The following is an 8,987-nucleotide window of genomic DNA, read 5'->3' as shown; positions in this document are numbered from 1 at the left end:
CATGCGAATAATACCGTCGTGAACAACGTCGGCCGAAATCTCGTGAGCCGCCTGAAAATCACGTTTGCAGGAGAAACGCTCCAGGACACCAACCGCTACGATGTCTTCAAGACGTATGAGGAGCTTTACCTGTCCAAGGCCGAGAGAGAGGACCGCCTGGAGCAGGGCGTACAGTCAGAAAACATGCGCAAGCTTCGCTCCAAGGCTGGCGATAAAGCGACTAGTAACGCCAAGGAGAACGCTCTAAACACCGCCCACGGGGCGAAGTACACCATCCCGCTAGACAATTCTCTGCTGACGGACCACGGCGTACTGTACCCAAGGGCGCTCTCCGAGGCGCTGCTCTTCGAGATCACGCTCGCAACGGTTGACCAGGTAGTAGTCGGGAGCGATGCTACCAAGTTATCCTACGGCATCAAAAATCTAGAGCTGGAATACGAAAGCCTGAAGGACGACAACCTCGCCCGGTCTGCAGCCGCCGCCTACCAAAACGGCACAACGTTCTTCTACGAGCAAGTGAACCTCCACAAGACCTTCGTGATTAGCAAAGGGACGGACAGCATAATCAACGAGAGTGTCAACCTGCCGCGGAGGTCTATGAGTGGTCTGTTGCTCCTCTTTGTGGAGCCATACACGGCAGGGGGTCGCGACTCTGAGAAGTTCGTGTACCCCGACATCAAGAGCGTTCGCGTTACAATCGACGGCATGCCAAACAAGGTCTTCAGCCAGGGACTGCGCCCCACGGATTTCTGGAGGGAGGCGATAAGGCGGTTCGTCCGCCCCTCCCCGGGGTGGCACAGCGGAGCGCCTGCCGCCCCGGCAGTCAGCCCCGAGTCGTTCTATGGCGATAACAAGTTTGCTCTGTGGATCGACCTTCGAACGACGGACGACAGTGATATCCATGGGGGCGATCTCCGATTGGTCAATACCCGCGACGGTGTGCATCTCAAGATAAAACGCACGGCAAGCGGCCAGGGTACCGTAAACTGTCACGTGTTCGTGGTGGCCGACGCCCAAATGAACCTTATGAACGGACAGCTAGAGTCCATACAATACTAAGCACAGACACCGAAACGCGTTTTTGCGCCTGCTTTCCCGGCGCAGCGCGGTATGGACCCGAAAAACATCCCATTTAACGCTCTCATCGTGGGCCCGACGTCATGCGGGAAGACCCGATTCATAGTGGACCGGCTGCGCGTCCCTTTCCGGGGCAAGTTTGGCTACATCGTACTCGTGTGCCCTTCCTTTGTCTACAACAAAACATACGACGGCTTTGGCGAGGGCGACAATCGTCTGTTTGTCGTCACACCTGAGGCGGGTCAGATCGACATACTGCTGAGGTTTGCATCCGCCGTCTTCGAAGGCACTAATATATAGATTTAGGCACTGCCTAAAAGCGGAGCCAGCATTGAACACCTTCTGTTTCGACTGATTGAGGTATTTTTGGGGGATCTAGGATCCTGCTCTTTACTGAGATTTATTTATTGTACCAACCAAATGGATCCAGGCCTTATTCAATAATTTAAATTATGCAGTACATCAAAGTTAACAAACACAATTCCTGGTGTGAATATGGCTGTCAAAGTTGTCAAGAGTCTAATGGTAAATTCTTATGTCCCATCATAGAAGTTTAATCAAAACAATACTCCGACAAGCTTTGCCCTTGTGCAGAATAGGTCATGGATGTAACAGCATTCCACAGATTTGAAATAATATATTTAGACTGTTTAGATGCCATACTGTAATTTTTATGTATTGATTTAGTGGCGATTCTCTCCTTCATTGGACCGAATATTCAGAAAAATGTCTGGAAATTAAAATCCAAAAATATATCTCCTTTCATGCATTACATATTGGTGCACCCACCATTTACCATATAGTGGCCTTGTTGTTGGTGGCCTACTTCAAAATGAATTCAATGAAGAAAAAACAAATTGATTTTGGAAGCAAATCCTAAAAAAAACATCTAAGGCATCACTGACAGTGCTAAAATGACTAAAATATAAGTGAAAGTACTAAATGAAAATTTCTAATTTAAAAATCAAATCTGTTTATTAATTTATTTTTGGTGTAGAGGGGAAATAGCAAAGAGCATCAATTGCATAAAAATAGTCAACATGGAGAAGGAAAGGAAGAAATATGACTCTTCTTTAAATGTTTGAAAAGAAAATATAATAACAATAATGTGATAATCATATTCAGTACTTTCCTAAAATATCCCCTTTCCCATTATCTTTAGGTTAATAAAGATACAGATTTATTATTTAAAAAGCAAAAGTTTGTTTTTAGTTTTATATAATATAAGTATCTTGTTCTAAAAAAAACCTATTGAGTGTGTACTGCTGAATCACATAGTAATGCCCTAGTCATTTGTGCTCCCTCCCTTATGGTCCTGGGGAAGTCAGGGGTTATTGTGGGGTTTTAGATTACTTTTTAACCATAATATATCAAGAGGGGTGATGGTATTGACTGTTTTTGACTCTTAACTTGGAAACAGGCTTTTATTAAAGTCTAATCCCCCACCCTTTCCTGTGACCATGTGTGAGGGGGTATCAAATGACTAGTGAATAAGAACTCCCTACTGTCTTTCAGACATGTCTTTCAAGACATGGTTTTCAATTCTCATGTCTTCCAGTCTTTAGCATTCATCTTGGCCCTCAGGTAGTCCCTGGTTCATAAAAGAGTAACATTTCTTTCAAAACAATCTTTTCATCAAGACATTTATAATCTGACTATTTTCCACAAATATTTGAAAAAATAATAATAAACACATGAGATGTAAGATGCAGACAATAACAATACATATTGGCAACAGGGGTTGAATTTTGTTTTGTTTTTATCCTCGGTAAGGAAAATTTCTCTTGTAAGTTTAAAAAGTTGCTGTATCTTCTAAGGATATGTATCTTCTTAGGACTAAGAGCACAGGATATAAAGACAAGAACGGTCTTCTTTACCAGTATATGACAAATGCAACACGATATTGGTTAGCCTTTATGAAATATTTCAACAGAATCAAGAATAAAGATAGAACAAAGAATGTCAAAACAAAATGTGTTATGCTCATTATCAAAGCAAACAAAAAGGACAACAAAAAGCCCAATAACTGTAATATCCTCAATAGACAAAAGAAATCGTCGTCTGAAACTCACCTTGAATTTTGTCGCTTTTTTGTGGTTTTGTTCGCTTTTTAATGTGAACTATTACTTACTTAAATTTACTAGCAAAAACCAGACATATCCTTACATAAATCTTGGCGTGATTGAATGTTAGTAGATCTCCTCTAATTGACTTTATCCTTAAGTCACAAAATTTGAGGCAAAAAGAAATAATCAACGCATGACAAGAACTTTTCCCTTGCTCTGTGCTTGTATTTAGCCGCCATTACGGGGCCGAGTGGGGCCTGGGAGTCGCACGGCTGGCTGGCTGGCTGGCTGGCTGGCGAATGACACCACAGGGTACCCGCGCGATGACCACAAAACCAAGTCGCATAGTTATACCATATTTCTATACCTATGGAGCTCCGCGCGCGGCCTACGGCCGCGTTGGCTCCGCTAATACGCTAATCATACTCGACGACTGTGCGGCCTCGAAAGACGTAAAGAGGCGCTCTGACCAGCTCGTCAACTTGGCGTTCAGCGCGCGCCACGTGGGTATTAGCGTGTGGGTGATCACGCAGCAGCTCACCAGCATCACGAAGCCGTTCCGTGAGAACATCGCGGCCTTGGTGGTCTTCTATACGCCGAGCAAGGCGGACATGAAAGCTATCCTGCATGACTACGGCTCGGAGCTCTCAGAAGAGAAGATGAAAGAGTACATGAAGGCCCTCAAGACGAAAAAGTTCTCGAAGTTAGAGTTTTGCTTGCGTTACCCTTATACCATCGCCCTAGTTGGAGGGTAAGCGCAGTAAACCACCGCCCACGTATACGTATATATATATATATACGCATCGATCACACCGCCCTTAAGGCACGTGAATATAAATATATACACACGTGTTGCACCTCAGCCACGGTAGGGGTGCATGACGAGCGACGAATACTTTGAGAGTCTTCTTGAGAGGGGCGCCGCCGGCCTCCTGGTCGTCGAGTCGCTGGGCTGCTCGACGCAGCCAGCCGGGACGGCTACCGGAGGTGAGCAAATTGAGGTAGCAGACGCGAGGGAGAAACTCACGATTCTCGTAGCCTCGGGGAAGTCGAGAGAAATGGTAGTCAAGGCCCTGACTCACGACGACGTCAAACGCATGAGCGCCGAGGAGGTGAGGAAGTACGAGAAGCGATACGAGACCGCTCTAGCCAGCCGGACTACAGACGCCCTGGCAGACAGCTTTCTGAAGCTAAAAGGCTAGTAGGCATGGCGCTGCCGATAGACAGTGTGGTCGATCTCCACAATGACCTAGTGTCCGACTACATCATCAACAACGAGCTCCGCACATTGTGCGGAAGCCTGTCTCTACGCTGCGGTCGTTTGATGGCTTTACCCGCATATTTAATGTAACTCGCTATTGTTCCTCTTACCGCCTTAGCTAAAACTATCAGTCTAGTAACTCGAAAAGACAACAACACCTCGGAAACATACGTCGGGCTCACTGAAAACAGCTTCAAGACCAGGTACAGAAACCACACCGCATCATTCCGACACGCCAAACACAGAAACTCCACCGAACTCAGCAAACACGTCTGGACTCTCAAGGACAACATGATTGAGTACTTTATTTCATGGCGCATTCTTTCTTCCCACTCCGCCTACAACAGTACCACTAAGCGTTGCAACCTCTGCCTCAAGGAAAAGCTGACGATCATCTGCCAACCCAAACTATCAACTCTAAATAAACGCAATGAACTCGTGTCCTCGTGCCGCCACAGAAACAAAGCCCTGCTACGAAACAATTAGAACTGTTAATCCCGTCACCGTTAAATTTTCGCGCTATCAATTTTTCACACGTTCCGCACTGTTAGTTTTCGCCCCGCATATTTAATGTAACTCGCTATTGTTCCTCCTACCGCCTTAGCTAAAACTATCAGTCTATTATTATGTAAATTTCAATGTTAATAGTATATATACGATGGTAGGAATATTCTCATTAAATCCCCTGATGAGTGGGCAACCACGAAACAGACCTGTAGGGAAACCTATGTAGTTTGTATTTTTCTCAAACTAACACTATACACCGCTCTACTTTCGAGTATTGAGCACTTTCTATGAAAGCCTTCAACCATCATTTTATGTATATGTATATGTATATGTATATGTATATGTATATGTATATGTATATGTATATGTATATGTATATGTATATGTATATGTATATGTATATGTATATGTATATGTATATGTATATGTATATGTATATGTATATGTATATGTATATGTATATGTATATGTATATGTATATGTATATGTATATGTATATGTATATGTATATGTATATGTATATGTATATGTATATGTATATGTATATGTATATGTATATGTATATGTATATGTATATGTATATGTATATGTATATGTATATGTATATGTATATGTATATGTATATGTATATGTATATGTATATGTATATGTATATGTATATGTATATGTATATGTATATGTATATGTATATGTATATGTATATGTATATGTATATGTATATGTATATGTATATGTATATGTATATGTATATGTATATGTATATGTATATATATATATATATATATATATATATATATATATATATATATATATATATAATCTTGCTTTGCTGCGTCGTCGACATATATATATATATATATATATATATATATATATATATATATATATATATATATATATATATATGTCGACGACGCAGCAAAGCAAGATTACAAAGACCATCACCGACGCCGCAGTCATAACCGGCCTAGTCGCCGGTATTGGCTGGGTTTGGCGCAAGGTCTTGCGCGAAGACTTCACCAAAGACCCCTCCGCGAGCCCCATGAACTACGCAAAAATGACTGCCGCTGTTGAGGGTGCTGTCGCTTTGAAGGGTTACCTTGAGGACCAGAAGATCCTGCCCATGTAGTAGTGTACTACACGTGTAGGCCACGTATTAGACTCGTGTTCACGTACACACAGCACGTGAAGTGTGCGAAGCACACACACACTACTCGATGGCTTCCATCGCAATTTTGGTTGGTGGCGCCGTCCTAAACGCGACTGCATTCGTTGGTGGCAACTACCTCGCAAAGTTCCTGTCGAACAATGAGAGCCCTGCCTTAGCTGAGAAGGAGAGGCACGACAAGGCCCTCGAGAAATACCAACGAGACTATGGACGCTACCAACAGCGGCGACAAAAAATCCTCGATTGGCAAGCGAAAAGTCGCGAGAGAGGGGACTACGCGCTTAAACTCTACAACCAGACCCGACCAAAACAATCCCTGGAGGCGATGCGGGCTCCTGAGCTGTCCGACTACTACATCCCCAGCAAAACGCAGAAAAACGCCGAGTTGGCGTACATTGGCGCCGGCGCTCTCGCTATCGGCTACACAGCTAGCCGCTTGCTGTGATGCAGCTGCAGCTGCCGTTCCGGCGCTGCATCTAGGCGGCCTTTTTCCATACTGCGCGTATACGTATGCGTATACGTAAAAGATAATTGCAGACCAGTTGTGGAGTGCTATGCACGAGGTAGCAGCCGCTGCTAAGCGAGTGACACCGAAGGTGCCGTCGATGGGTGGATTATGTAGCTTTGGTGACATTGCTAACCGAAGCCTCGAGTTGTGGCACGCAGGCAGGGAGTGCGTTAAGAGATTCGCCAATGTCGTTCTCCGGGGGCCTACCTACCGCCTGTTGGAGACTAATACACCTGTTGCAGTACATGGCCGACACGTAATGGCGGCGAAGCGCATGTCCGATGAAGAACTCAATGCGTTCCTTCGTCCTATATACTACGCCAGAGGTGGCTTCCAGGGAGTGACCGCTCTGCATTCCAAACTTCCCAAGGGCTCAGCCTCCATAGATCGAGTGCGCAAGTGGGTAAGCTCGCAGGCCGTCGGGGGCTACACACAGACACCCCCTCCTCCGACTACCTACGCCCACTTCTCGGAGCAGATACCAAACCGTATCCACCAGTCGGACCTGCTATTCTTGCCAACCGACCGCGGGTACAAGTATGCCCTGACTGTCGTTGACGTTGCTTCACGATATAAAGCCGCCCGCCCACTGAGGACTAAGAGCGAGGCCGTCGTCTCCCGCGAACTCGCTGACATCTATGCAGAGGGACCTCTCAAATGGCCTAAAGTCCTCATGGTTGATGACGGCACGGAGTTCAAGGGTGCTACCACAAAGCTCCTAACAGACCACGGAGTGGAGGTCCAACGGGCTGAGCCAGGGCACCAAAGGAGCCAAGCTTTCGCCGAGTCTTTCCGTCGCTGGCTGGCACAGCGCCTATTTCGTGCGCAGTATTCGAAGGAGCTTGCATCCGGCGAAACAAACCGCGAGTGGGTTACCGCTTTGCCAATCGTCATCTCGGACATAAACGCAACGAAGACTCGCATGACTGGCTTTGCGCCTAAAGACGCCATAAAGCTGAGGCGCGTGCCTCTCAAAGCCGAAAAGCTCCCCTTAGAGGTCGGAACTGAGGTGTACATCGCCGTAAACGAGGACGACCTCCAGGACAAGGGCCGACGGCGAGCGATGGACCCGTGGTGGACAAGCAAGGCATACCCAATACTAAAGAGGGTTATGGAGCCCGGACAGCCAGTGTTGTATTACACGGCGTACTTTAAGCACGGCTTCACGCATTCGCAGTTGCGTAGCGCCACGCTAGCGTGATCAGCGCTTGTGCCTTCTATTGCAGCTAAGGCACGTGAGTCTGACATTCCACTTGTAGTGACCCTGACTGTCGTCCAGCCGGTCGATACTGAAGCATTGGGGATGGCTCTTGGTGTACCCCTGAAGCAGAAGCTGGGTGCCACAGACCGTGCACTTCTTTTCCGCGTCAGCAATCATGCCGAGTACGTGGTCTACCGTCAGAACGTGGTGCGTTCCCTTGTACTTTGTGCGACCCTTTTGCCTGTCGTCTATAGCGTATCGCTTGATTCGCGCTATAATGAGCTCTTCACTGGGCGTAGCCTGCAGTCCTGTGGGAACCAAGGCACCGGGGGTGTTATCGGGGGGGATCACGCGGACTATCTGGTCGGAGTGCCGCACGCGGGAGATGCCGGTGTATACAGCATTCGTGGTCCAGCCCTCTAAGATGTGGTCTATGATAAACAGACGTCTTGGAGTCTGGATAGTCTTGCCCTGCACCCGGTGGACGGTTCCTCAGCCCGAGTATTTCCACTCGAAACACCTCAAGCTGTTGGGAATCTGACTGACACCAAATCCGGCCCTTTATGTCGTGGAGCCTGGAGGAGGGCGCGGCAGAGCCGCAGTCGCATGTACTGTGAGGCTTTCCGAAGTCTTCACACAGGCAGCGGTAGTCGGACTCGAACCAGCGGATGTTCCCTTGTGCCCATTCCTTGAGCATATCGTGAGGCCCCTCTACATCTCCCCAGGGCGGGACCTGCCCATAGTCGCCGCAACACACTACCTGACACGGCCGCGTGGCGAGATACCCTAGGATGGCGCGTAGCACTTTAGTCTGTACCTTACAGCACTCGTCAATGATGATTACTTCTGCGAGACGGTCGAGTTTGTGCACCAGCTCGGAAAGTCTCCACTCCTCTATCGGCTTCTCCGCTGGTATGCAGAGGTAGCGGTGGTAGGTTTGAGCCTTCACCGCGAGGCGCGGGTTGTTGCGATGGTCGTGGGCGAGGTCGTTCTCGGGGGTGAGCACCACAACGTTGCGGCCGCGGGACATGCTCACCGCCCACTCGGTCTTCCCCGATCCTCCTTGACCGGCTAGATACATCTTTGCAGAGGTTGCGGCCACTAGATCTGTAGATCGCACGGCAGACTCGGCGCAGTGCTTGGCTCCTTGGCCAAGCTCCCCGACTTCTTCGGACCCCAAGCAGCTTCGGGTCGCCACT

Source organism: Nematostella vectensis, chromosome 9 (genome assembly GCF_932526225.1).
Source record: "Nematostella vectensis chromosome 9, jaNemVect1.1, whole genome shotgun sequence".
In the NCBI taxonomy this organism is placed as follows: domain Eukaryota; kingdom Metazoa; phylum Cnidaria; class Anthozoa; order Actiniaria; family Edwardsiidae; genus Nematostella; species Nematostella vectensis.
This window is presented reverse-complemented; position numbering follows the sequence as displayed.